Raw genomic sequence first — 14,052 nt, forward strand, 5'->3', positions numbered from 1 at the left:
AGATGACTGAGATGGGATGTGATGAATTTATGGAAGTTAGGTAAGTGGAGAGAGGGGATCACATTCTCGTAAAAAGGGAAGGCACATTCAAAGACCCATTGGTTGGAGGAATTATAATGAGTCTAAAGAACTGCAAACAGGATGGACTATAAAGGCTACATTTCAAGGAGGAAAGAAGGTAAGGTGGAACATGAGACTGGAAAGGAAGGCCGTCCTCAGACCATGGGACACCTTGCAGGCTATGTTAGGAATGTAGTACGAGCAAAGGGGAGTGTTCTGAGTGTTTTCGCAGGCAACCCCTTTGTCTTGAAACTAATGGAGGAGAACCAGAGGGATGCTGGGAGACAATGTACAGAGATATGATAGCTTGAGAGGGAGGAGTGGCGGTGAGATGTTAGAGCGGGACAGTCCAAGAGAATTTAATAGATGGCATCAACCGGGCTTGAGATGGACTGGAAATGGAGGGCACGGAGGAGGTGACGTCGGGAATCACATGTGTCTGGTGTAGCTGGAGAGAGAATGGTGCCATTCGTGAAATAAACACAAGACGGGGTGTGACATGGGAAGGAGGAAGATTATGAGTTCGTACATAGCCATCCAGATTTTGAGGTGTCTTTGAGACATCCAGTTAAAAATGGAAGGTCTAGAAGGCAGGAAGTTTTTTAGTTGGAGTGGAGATAACACATGGGGAGTTCACAGAGTGTGCCTGATACGGAAGAAAACATAGATCAGGATGGGCTTGCCCAGGAGGCTCATATAAAGCAAGAAGACCGTTTACTACCGTGCCTTGAGGGACTCCAGCATAGACTGGTGGAGGAATAGAATTCTGAGAAGGAAGAAAAGAGGTAGGAGAAAAACGATAATGTAATGGGAGAGAGGGTGGGCAAATGTGACAACACTACTGAGAAGGTTAAGGTAGGTGTGTACAGAAAAGTAGCCATTGCATTTACTGACAATTCACTGTTGACCCTAGTAAGGCTGTTTCAGTGCAGTGATGGTGGCAAAAGCAGATTGGAGCAGGCAGAGTCATTTGTGGGTGAGAGGAAAGGATATGGAATCCTAGAGTAAAGACGATTCTGTTTCTTTTGCAACATGCAATATTGCAAGTGATACTAAATGTAGGTTGACATGAGCTGGGAGCTTTTTGTGTGTAAGTCGAAGACTTTAATGGTAAATTATTATTATAAATAAAATTGGAAACCACCTTGTAAGTAGCACACATACTTCTTTCTGTAAAAGGGATGATCTTTTGCCCTGAAAAGGAGTTTCATTTTTGGCTCCTGAAGGTATTCTTGAAATATGGGTTGCTATTAATAAAATTGTTTGCTGGGGCGCCTGGGTGGCGCAGTCGGTTAAGCGTCCGACTTCAGCCAGGTCACGATCTCGCGGTCCGTGAGTTCGAGCCCCGCGTCGGGCTCTGGGCTGATGGCTCAGAGCCTGGAGCCTGTTTCCGATTCTGTGTCTCCCTCTCTCTCTGCCCTTCCCCCGTTCATGCTCTGTCTCTCTCTGTCCCAAAAATAAATTTAAAAAGCGTTGAAAAAAAAAAATAAAATTGTTTGCAAGCCCATTAAGGAATGATCCGTTATGCATTTTTTGGTTTCTATTATTGCTAAGGTTAAAAAAAGATAAACCTGCTGAGAGAAAGACCAGTCTCAGTCTGGGAACTAGCATGGCACGATGGAACTGGGTTAGCCTGGAGATCAAGGCTAACCATGACTTTCAGTCCAGGCTCTGCAATTAAATAGTCTTTGGCTTTGGGCAAACCTTGACTCTTGGCTCTCAGTTTCTTCATCTACAAAATGAGGGCCTGGATCCAGATAATTTCCAAGGGACTCTTCAACTCCAAAATTCCCTGGTTCTGCTTTTTCAGATCAAAATTAAAATTTCTCATTTGTTTATGTTGAGAGCAGATGTGATTAAATGAGAAAGATTTTGTTTGACCCCTATAAGAATTCTTCTTGTTCATGTGCATTTTTTTTTTGCTGATGGATTGTTTTTAGAAATTATCTTCAAAACATTAAAGGTAATTTATTTTCATGTTATGTTAGAAGGCATGATTTCATTTGATTTATCAAAATTGCTTCACACTCTATATGAAGTGATTGGAAGGTAAATTATTGCCCATTCACCAAATTTTTTATGGCTATTTGGGGGATATTTTTTGCTACGCTGTTTTTAATTTGGAAAAGAGCCCATCACCCAAGCCACAGTAATTCACATTTTTCTATTTAAAAATCCCATAAATACTATGTACCCCACAAGAACAAGCCTGCTTATTTATTTAACCAGCCAGGATTGTGTGCTCTTTTTTTTTTTAAGGACTTTATTTGTTTAAAGCAACTTTAGGTTCATATGCATTTCTAAATTTTGAATTTTTTAATATCCATAAAAAATATTTTTTCTTTTACAATCAAATGATCTGTATCAACCAAATGTTTTCCTTTTCCTTTTCCTATTTGTTCTTATACTCCCCAAAGTCAGCTTCCTGTTTTCTCAATTCTTCTCTCATTTAACATTAGTGCTGGATGGGGTGCCAGGGTGGCTCAGTCAGCTGAACGTGCGACTCTTGATTTCAGCTCAGGTCATGGTCTCGTGGTTCAGGAGATCAAGCCCTGTGTCGGGCTCTGTACTGACAGCACAAAGCCTGCTTGGGATTCTGTCTCTCCCTCAGCCCCTCTCCTGCTCTCTCTCTCTTTGAAAATAAATAAACATTTAAAAAGATATAAAAATAAATAAGATTAGTGCTGGCAGTTTGGTGCCAGACAGTGATGAGGGCGGTGTCTTACCAGGAGATGGAATGCTCGGAATAAATTAGTCTGTTGGGATCTGGGGTCTCAAAAACTGAGATTTACTATGGGAACATTCAGACTTTCCAGGTTTTTCTCTGCCTGGGGTTCAGAAGAAAGACTAATCTCTTTGGACTAGAGTTCTTAGAGAATCATGGAGTGGCTCACTGACCATATTTGTTAGAATCAGAATGTTTTATACAATTGAACAAAAAGTTATACAGGAGTGAAAAAAGGCACAAAATGCCACGGAAGACACTGTTGGTTTCTTAACGGAACACCCATTCCTATTCTTTGTTTGCTTCTACTCCAGAGGCTAGAAATGCTAAATTCTCTTTTCACTATGTTGCCCTGTAGTTAGGGATGGTCATGTAAGGTATCACCACTGAAACATAATTGGAGGTCTGTCGAGGATTTATGGGGAATTTTTTGCTTTCCTACTAAAAGGAGTGGTTACGGCTGGCGCTGCCTTTTCCTGTGGATGTCTGGAATTGTACTAACTGGCGAAGGACAGGTGAGGAGAACATGATCTGAAAGTACTGAGCTGCTAAAACAATGCCATCAGGTGCCTGTTTCCGGGCTTCTTGTTCTAGATGAAAAGTAAACACTGATTAGCTTAAGCCACTTTTAATTGCAACCTGCTGCTCAGGGTGACAAGGGGCAAGGATGGAGGACTTGCTCTATCTGTTGGACTTTAAAACTCAGGAAGAAACAAGTAAATGTAGCTGGTTAAAGACAGAAAAGGAGTAGTTGCTAGCCTGACCCCAGGCATCTTTGCATTCCATAGAACACCAAACCCTGGGGGGCCAGGGGGATGGGAGACAAGAAGTGCTTTGGTGGACATGAGGACACATAGATGGAGTCCACACATGGGGCTATTGGTACCTTGGGGTGAGTGAGCCAGTTCTAACAGGAGCAAACTTTCTGCTCAAGTGGGAGGGGGTCTACTTGGCCCTCCACCGTCTTCTTTTTGCTCCTTGACTTTGATCATCCCTAATTACCCAATACCCCCCTTGCCCCAGCCACAGCCTTCTACCTATTCAGTAACTACCCAGTAGTTCCCCCAATTAATTCCCAGTATTTCCCCCAATTAATAAATAAATATGGGTTGCCACTAAGCATAAAGGGAGTGAGCAGGAGGGATATTTGGGGCCCCTTCTTTGGCCCCAGTTTCTATCATTTCTTTTTTTTTTTTCTTTCAAGTGTATTTATTTATTTATTTAGTAATCTCTACACCCAACTCATGGGGCTCAGACTCATGGCCCCGAGATCAAGAGTTGCATACTCTTATGGCTGAGCCAACCAGGCTCCCCAACTTTCTATCATTTCTAATATTATTCCTAATGCAGGACATCTGGGTTGTCCTGAATTAGTTTGTATGTTTTTGAGAGAAAGCATGAGTGAGAGAGGGGCAGAGAGAGAGAGGGAGAGAGAGAACCCCAAGCAGGTTCTGCACTGTCAGCTCAAAGCCCAACATGGGGGTCGAACCCACAAACCGCGAGATCGTGACCTGAGCTGAAGTCGAACGTTCAACCAACTGATCCACCCAGGTGCCCCAGTTACTCTTTTTATTTAAACTAGTTCTAAATTTTGTCCTAAAATCTCAGCGCGTAATTTCTAAAGTCACACTTTTTGTTAAAAGTTTAAAATGTTCTGTATGCTATTCTGAGAGCTTTGCTTCTTTTCCAGTTGGAGAACTTTTTCCCTCAGACCTAAGATTGAAGGAATGCAATTTGGTGCCCTCAGCCTATGAAAAGGAGGCTTGTCTTCTCCGGCATTTATGACTTAGAGCACTGGTTCAGAGGGAACTGGTTCAGAGGGAACTGGTTCAGAGGGAATGTAGAGTGAGGACACAGAGGGGAGAAAGCAGGAAAGCCTTGTTTAAACTGGGGTTGCGGCGAGCGTCTTTGGAGGAAGAAGAATTCAAGTTGAGTTTATTAAGAGCATTATTTTAAAAGTATAAGATTCACGATTGCAGTATGAACTTAAGTGACTTTGGGAGCGAACGATGTATATGGCACAGGGATGAAAAGTTAATCATCATTCTCATTGTAAATTTGACAGGGTATTTGGAATCAGGGTGATCTGTGATATTGCCACTTGCCAGTTAATTCTGAATGTTCTCATGTTGAAAATTCTCTGGAGGAGCACGGATATAAAAAAGACGAAAGGAGGGGCACCTGGGTGGCTCCGTCGGTTATACATCTGACTTCGGCTCAGGTCATGACTGACTTTGGCTCAGGTCATGATCTCACGGTTCGTGAACTTGAGTCCCACATCGGGTGAGCTCAAACCCCGCTTTGGGTGAACACGAGCCCCTCTTCAGGTGAGCCCTGCTTCTCTCTCTCTCTCTCCCTCTCCCTCTCTGTCCCTCTAGAGATTCTTTCTCTGCTCCTTGCTCACTTGTGCCCTATCTCTTAAAAAAAAAAAAGGGGGGGGGCGCCTTAGTGGCTCATTCAGTTGAGTGTCCGACTTCGGCTCAGGTCATGATCTCACAGTTCGTGAGTTTGAGCCCTGCGTCGGGCTCTGAGCTGATGGCTCAGAGCCTGGAGCCTGCTTCAGATTCTGTGTCTCCCTCTCTCTCTCATCCTCCCCTGCTCACACTCTGTCTCTCTCTCTCTCAAAATTAAATAAACATTTAAAAAATTTTAAAAAGGAAAAAAAAGGCAAGGATATATAAAAGAGGAAAAAGCAAGATCCTTAAAGTATCAGGATAAGTACAATCTCATTTTGCTGAATAAAACTATTATGGTCACAGTTATGAGAGGATTGTTTCTACATTTTGGCTTATAGCCCTTAACCGCTCTGCTTTGCTAATAATAAACGGTAGTGCTTTGCAGACTTGTTTCCTTAATTAATGCATTTCCTAAGTGATTTCCTTTTGGCCTCTTTTTCTCCTCCTAGCCCTTAGCTTCAAATATGAAGCAAACTTCAATTCTGACCTCTTTATTCAATTAGAAGCTCCTTGAGAGCAGAGAAATGTGTCTGTTGCCAGTGGCTGAAATCGTGTCGGTCACGTATTAGACCCTATCAGCTCTACGCAGTCAGTTCTCAAAACCACATCTTCAGTTCTATGCTCCGGTCCAGAGTTTGTCCGCTGTTCTTTCAAGTAAAAATGGTGTCCCGTGAAAAGAGCGGTTTACTCCAGTTTGCAGCTCAACCAGGAGAGAGCTCTTCCTTGAGGTCAGCCGTGTAACAGGCTTCGGTGTGCAACAGGGGTGTGTGCGTGTGTGTGTTTCCCACCTTATCACGGAAACTACTGAAAAGGCCTGTACGCAAGGGTCAGGACTAAGTAAGACCAATAATTTTGATTGCTCCTTCGAGGACATTCTTAAATGACTCTTCAGTGAAACCGGCTTGTTTTTGCTTTGTTTTGTTTTCTTTTGTTTTTGTGTGAGTGAGGAAAAACGCAGCCACTGCTGATGCATCTGGGGCCACAGCCTTGATTCATGCCAAGTGCCAACACTTTTGCCCACCGTCGCCTTCGCACTGTCGGTGCAACGGTCAACATGTGTGAAAAGCAAAGCAAATCAATTCTTAGTAGCATTGTGAAGAGTTTTGACCTTACAAGAGGGTCACCAGACCACACTTTGTGAACAGCCACCCTGGACTTTCAGGACATCCATCATGGTTGCTGCCTCTGTGGGGCTTAAGTTCCAGCGATGGAAGATAACCAGCAAGCGGAGGCATCAACAAGGTTATTTCAGAGCCTGGTCAATTCCGGGAAGAGAATGAACAACGGGAATGTGCTAGACCCGAACCAGGGATGGAGGAGGGGCTGCTTTTGAAAAGGTCTCTCTGAGGAGGTTACACCTGACCCAAGAACTCAAGGGTGAGAGAGGGTCTGCCATGCACAAGACTGGGGAAGAGGTTTCTGGAAAGGTGATATAGCAAGGGCCAAAGCCCTGAGGCAGGCACTAGCTTGGCACTTAAGAAAGACAAGAAAGATTGGGGCGCCTGGGTGGCTCAGTCGGTTAAGCGTCCAACCTCAGCTTAGCTCATGATCTCGCAGTTCATGAGTTCGAGCCCCACGTCGGGCTCTGTGCTGACAGCTCAGAGCCTGGAGCCTGCTTCAGATTCTATCTCCCTCCTTCCCTCTCTCTGCCCCTCCCCACTCACGCTCTGTCTTTCTCTGTCTCTCAAAAATTAATAAAAGTTAAAAAAATTAAAAATAGGGGCGCCTGGGTGGCGCAGTCGGTTAAGCGTCCGACTTCAGCCAGGTCACGATCTCGCGGTCCGTGAGTTCGAGCCCCGCGTCGGGCTCTGGGCTGATGGCTCAGAGCCTGGAGCCTGTTTCCGATTCTGTGTCTCCCTCTCTCTCTGCCCCTCCCCCGTTCATGCTCTGTCTCTCTCTGTCCCAAAAATAAATAAACGTTGAAAAAAATTAAAAATAAAAGTAAGACAAGAGAATGGCCGGTTCTGGATAACAGCAGTATTTTTTTTATGACCCTTACAATTCCTTCAGGGGGATTCCACATTATTATTATTAAAAATGATAAAAGTGTATGTATTACCTTGTTTAACCCTTGTAACAGTCTTGTTGTCCTCATTTTACAGATGAGGAAACTGAGGCACGCCAAGGACAGGAAAGTGGTGGCAGTTTGGGCACAGAACCAATGGTCATAATCTTTAGAGCCTTTTATTGAGAAAACACTCAATAGATAAAAACTTGCTTGTTAGTGCATATAAAAGTGTTTTTCCTTTTTTTCTTTTCTTTTCTTTCTTTCTTTTTTTTTTGGCGTATAATATATCTAATTTATCCCTCTTCACCTTGGGTCTGGAGAGCTGGAAGCTGTCAAAGCCACTGACACATCAAATCTGCCATTTTAAGAAGGAAAGGAGTTTCTCTCTCAAATTGAGCAGTCACAGATGCATTGAATCTTTATGAAGCTTTTTGTCTTATTCTAAGTAGGTATAAATAGCAACGAGCTATGAAGCCAAACAACCCGCTCTGTGACAGGCTCTCTATCTCTGTGACACAGGTTGTCGTTGAGTGAGTTGTCAGAATTCTGTGTGATCCCGTCGCGGGTGGTGGGGGGGGGAGGGGGGTTACAGAGGAAGAGGGCCCTACTGCCACATCTAGGCAGTGAGGCCAGGTTGTGATTTCCTCTCTAGGAGGGAAGGGAGGGGACCTAAGTGTCAGCTTGGGTAGATGGGGCACCTGGGTGGCTCAGTCGGTTGAGCGGCCGACTTTGGCTCAGGTCATGATCTCGTGGTCCGTGAGTTCGAGCCCTGCATCGGGCTCTGTGCTGACAGCTCAGAGCCTGGAGCCTGTTTCAGATTCTGTGTCTCCCTCTCTCTGACCCTCCCCTGTTCATGCTCTGTCTCTCCCTGTCTCAAAAATAAATTAAAAAAAGGTTAAAAAAATTAAAAACCTGACTTTAAAAAAAAGAAAAAAAGAAAAGGACAGTCTTCCTCCATACAAGGGCAATGAGACCACCTGTATCACATTCTTGAGATGTTTGTGTGTTTGTCGACCCAGGAGCATCTCTTTAATCTTCTTTGTGGAATCTTCTCTGTTTTGCTTCCTCTCAGCTTCCCCCCCTCCCCACCACCCCCACCCCCTCATCCTTCCTGCCCCAGTCCACAGGCATTGGGCGAAGTAGCAAACCTAGCTCAAAAAGTCAGACTCACTCCCTGATTACACTCCGTCATCTGCAACAGCACCACATTCCTTACTGAGAAACCAACCCCAGTTCAGGGTTTTGCCACCGACACTTTAGCCCTAATAATAGACTCTGGCTTCTGTTCACTAAGGATCCTGCTCTGACCTTCTGGAAATTATGTGGTTAAATCAAGGCAAGGCCCTTTGTCAGGAACTCTCTCCTGGCAATAAAGAAAACACAGTATATGCTTGATCAATTTACTACCTCTGACTTTTGTAATACTTAATAGACTGTAAGCTCCACAAGGACAGAGTCTTGTCTGTTTCTGCTCACCTTTGTACCCTCAGCACTGGCATCATGCCTGGCATGCCGCATGTAGTCAGTGATTGTTGAGTGATTGAGAAATTAAATGACTGGTTTAATTGGACACAGGGAAATAGACATATTTGCGTAGTGAAACATGTATTCACTTGGTCTTATATTCACTATTCCACAAATATGTATTGAGCACTGATTATGGCAGACATGTCATCAGATGCTAGGAATGCAAAATCCCTGGTGACATTTATCAAACCCAACACACGAAAAACAAACAATCCAGTGAAGAAATGGGCAGAAGACATGAATAGACACTTTTCCGAAGAAGACATCCAGATGGCTAACAGACACATGAAAAGATGCTCAACATCACTCATCATCAGGGAAATAGAAAGCAAAGCCATGATGAGATACCACCTCACACCAGTCAGAATGGCACACATTAACAACTCAGGCAACAACAGATGTTGGCGAGCATGCGGAGAAAGAGGATCTCTTTTGCGTTGCTGGTGGGAAAGCAAGCTGGTGCAGCCACTCTGGAAAACTGTATGGAGGGTTCTCAAAAATCTAAAAATAGAACTACCCTACAACCCAGCAATTGTACTCCTAGGTATTTACCCAAAGGATGCAAAAATACAGATGCAAAGAGGTACATGCACCCCAAGGCTTGTAGCAACATTATCATCAATAGCCAAACACACACACACACACACACACACACACACACACACGTCAGAATATTACTCAGCTATCCGAAAAATGAAATCTTGCCACTTGCAATGACGTGGATGGAGCTAGAATGTATTAGGCTAAGTGAAATAAGTCATTCAGAGAAAGACAAATACCATATGATTTCACTCATACATGGAATCTAAGAAACAAAACAGATGAACATATGGGAAGGGGGGAAAGGAAAAGAAGGAAAGAGGGAAACAAGCCATAAGAGACTCTTAACAATAGAGAACCAACTGAGGATTGACAGAGGGAGTTGGGCTTGGGGGTGGGCTAGATTGGCGATGAGTGTTAAGAAGGTCACGTGTGAAGAGAACTGGGTGTTGTATGTAAGTGATGAACCACCGAATTCTACTCCTGAAACCAATATTGCACTGTTGTGTTAACTAAATTAAAAAAAAAAAAAAACCCTGGTGAAGCAATCCAACCAAGGGGACTTTCTCAACTAGGTAGCCTCAAAGAAATAGTCTTTTATTCCTCTGGTCACATGAGTTAAGAGTCTTCCGCATGCAGCACTCTGTACTAAACCCAGAAAAATGGAAATAAATGGAAGACATTTCCTTTCATCACAGAGCCTTCCATCTAAAGGCCAGAGAACATGGCCATATGTAAAATGCTAAAATGTTATGCAATGACACATATATGAACAAGAATGTTCTTGTTAATATATCACATATTGTACCAAACCACTGCAGCCTTGTGAGTAATTGAGTGATCATTACTCATGGTGTCTCCGTCAGAGTTTCCGTCTGCCTGCAAAGCTCTCCCCACCCTGTGTGTGGGTAACTCCCCTTCATGCAGATCTCAGGGAATCTGTGTCTACTTCTGTGTCCGGATGCCTTGGTTAGTCTCTCTGTTAAGAACCCAGTTCTCTTCCTTCTAAAGCTTCATCCCAATTTGCAATTAGATATTTACTTGTTTGCTTACAGTCTCTCTCTTTTATTGCACAGCAAGCTCCAAAAACACAAGGACGTTTTATTTTGAGAAGGCTATCTTTCAAATGCCTCACGCTGTGCCAATACATATGTGTTAAATATATGAATTAAGGATCACAGCCAAACTCCTGCTTATAACATTTTGATATTTAGCAGATAGGATTGCAGTGATAATTCAAGAAACTCATGACTTGATTGGTCACACAGAATTTCTTCACATTGAGCTAAATGACTGTCTTCACCCATGCTGGGCAATGTTCTAGTCTAGATTCTAGTTTACTTTTTTTTTTTTAACCTTGTTTATTTGTTTTTAATCATGATAAAGATCTACCTTTTTAAAAATTAGTACTTGAGAGGTTCCTGGGTGGCTCAGTTGTTTAAGTGTCTGACTTGATTTTGGCTCAGGTCATGATTTCACAGATTTGTGGGTTTTAGCCCCGCGTCAGACTCTTTACTGACAGCAGGGAGCCTGCTAGGATTCTCTCTCTCTCCCTCTCTCTCTGCCCCACCTTTGCTCATGCTCGCTCTCTCTCTCAAAATAAATAAATACACTTTAAAAAAATTGGCACTGAAATTTCAAGTGATTTATTTCCACAGTTTATTTCATACTGTTTTTTCCTGAAACTTCAGAAATGTTTCAAACATCCACTGATTTAGAAAACATATCACAAATCAAGTAAACTGATACTCTGGTAAATGCATATCCGTTACTCTTTTTTTTTTCCACTCGCTTTTATTTTCCATCTTTTATTTTTATTGAGATACAATTGATGTCACAACTATAGGACAATTGTATATAACATTATGCACACGTAAGCATACAACGCATTGACTTGATACACTTACATGCTACAGTATGATTACCACCATAGCCTTAGCGAACCTCTCCATCACCTCACATAACTATTTCTTTTTTTTTTAATGTTTATTTATGCTTGAGAGAGAGAGAGAGACAGAGACAGAGAGAGACAGAGTGCGAGCAGGGGAGGGGCAGAGAGAGGAACACATAGAATTCGAAACAGGCTCCAGGCTCTGAGGTGTCAGCACAGAGCCCGACGTGGGGCTCGAACTCACAAACTGTGAGATCATGACTTGAGCCAAAGTTGGTCGCTTAACCAATTGAGTCACACAAGCACCCCCATAACTATTTCTTTTTTGTGGCGAGAACATTTAAAATCTAGTCTCTCAGCAACTTTGAAATATATAATACAGTATCGTTAACCATAAACACTATGCTGTGCGTTAGATCCCCAGAACTCATTCTTCTAACTTCAAGTTTTCACCCTTTGACTAACATCTCCCCAGTTCTCCTACCCCTCAGCCCTACTTTTAAAAACACAATAATTTATTTTAAAAATTACTCTTGGGGCGCCTGGCTGTCTCAGTCAGTAGAGCATGTGACTCTGTCTTGGGGTCCTGAGTTCAAGCCCCATGTTGGGTGTAGAGTTTACTTAAAAAAAAATTACTCTATTGATTTTTGTTCCCTTTTTATGTAGTATATTTGGATTTACATCTTTAAATAATTTGAAAGTGCTGACACTTTTAAGTAAGGTGATGAGAGATAGGAAACATTTAGCCTTACCCAGATATTCTAATACTAACCACAACCTCGGAGCTTGAAAACAAAACCACAGTTAGATTATGGCATTTTCTGGCCATTAGAGGGAGCCATCGCTTTCTAAATCTTGAACTTCTTTGTAGAGAAACGTCCTCTCCTGTCATCTTAAAAGCAAAGCCTCTTGAAAGTATTTAAATTAAATTTTACCTCAGTAAATTCCCTTACATAGGAAAGATCCTAAGAGGTAGAAAGAAATAAAATAGGTAGTCGATTGATTTACATTCAGAAATGCGGCTTCTTAGAATTTGAATTCATTTTCCAATGTTTCAGAGACATTTGAAGGGCCCTGCAGGGTTTATTGACAACACGGTGGCCAGTTAGAAAACGGGAACTGTGTTACAAGGCAAGAATGACTAACTGGGGTCAGAGCCCTAAAATCCTGGTGACTTAGCAAATTGCAACACAAGGATTTTCCCTTTAAAAAAAAAAAAAATCTTCTCATGTTGGGCCCAGTAATTACTTCTCACCCTGTAATTGTGCTTACTCTTTCATTTCCTCCTCTAATGATAAAGGAAGCTGCAATTGCTAAATGTTTGCACCAAAACCATCAGACAGAGCAACCACACAAGAAAATAGACAAGCACGGGCAGACTTCTGTGCCTGCAGAAGTCTGAGCCTTCTTGCTCCCCCGACGTTGTGTTTTGTTTTGTTTTCTTTCGTTTTCCTCGCTCGTGTTCTTTTTGTCTTCCCTTCCAGGCATACTGTGGTTTTTTTCTTACCCCTTTCCCCCACCCTTGTTTTGTTCCGTCACACTTCCATCTTAAAGCTACCTGTCAAAGCATCGGAGAACTTCTAGTCCAACTCAGGAACATTGGTGCAAACAAGCAAAACCCCAGTGCTCCCTGCAATATAATATAAAGCAAATTCCTTGTTTCATAAGGGCTACGTACACGTTTTTCTAACTAATTAAAATATTTACGAAATGGAAACGGACATTTTGACATCGAAAGTTGGCAAATATTTGGTTAATTTTCATAGAGACCTATAAATCCAGGTCTTTCTAAATGTAGTGTATCCAAGGGGGGCAGGGGGAAGCAAGCACACTCCTCTGTCAATTGTAGGGCTGTAAATTGGCACAGCTTTTCTTTGACCCAGAGAATCCACCTGATCCCAAGGGAGTTAAGATGTGCATATGATTTTTGTCCAGGGAAGTTTATCATGACCCTGTTGTTAGCAGCAAAAAATTGGAAAGCACCTAAATGTCTAACAGTTCTTGGTCTGCTAATCTGTGTAATTTCCCAATCTTCTGGAAAGACCTGGGGTTTTTACTTTGTACTTGACACCTGACCCTTGGTTGGATAGGTAAGGACCCTGGAGGTCCATAGACCTTTCTAGTTTTCTGAGTAAAAACCAGCTTAGTTTCCCCACTGTTTTCGACCTACTGCTTGGAACTTTCGATGCGAGTGACTTGTTTTGTGAGTGTTCCACAAAACCAGCAAACATTTCTGATAAACTTTAATGTGATAAATGAGCGATGTCTTGCAATATGAGTAGTAGGTGTTGCCAAATGTCACATGATCACAACTGAGCCAATGGTTCTGGAAATTCGCTTTGATATACAAGTGCTTTGAATTACAAGCATGTTTCCGGAACAATTTTTGCTCACAAACCAAGGTTTTACTGTACTTGCAATTACAACCTCCTCCACCTTCCAGTCTAGTTAAATACAATAACCGTGGTCCTTAAAATTATTATTGTATTCCCCAGAGCTTAGCACCATGGTTAATAGGTTCTTAGCAAATTCATATTGAATGATTAAATAAACGAATAAGATATTTGTGATCTGCCTTGAATGTGATTGGCTCTACTTCAAGCTGCAGACCTGTATCTCTTTGCAGAAAGAAATCATTTACATGGTAATCCAATGGGGGGGTGGAAATGACTATGATTCATAGCATTTCAAATATTAACCTAACCAAACAACAATGACGGTTTGGCCATCCATGTATTCAACAAATGTACTGAGTATCTTCTATGTATCAGGCACTTACAAGCACTAGAGGTAAAACCACAGAATTAGAAATTCAGAAAACTCTATGGCTTGAGTTGTTTAAACT

This window comes from Prionailurus bengalensis, chromosome B4 (genome assembly GCF_016509475.1).
Source record: "Prionailurus bengalensis isolate Pbe53 chromosome B4, Fcat_Pben_1.1_paternal_pri, whole genome shotgun sequence".
Taxonomy (NCBI): domain Eukaryota; kingdom Metazoa; phylum Chordata; class Mammalia; order Carnivora; family Felidae; genus Prionailurus; species Prionailurus bengalensis.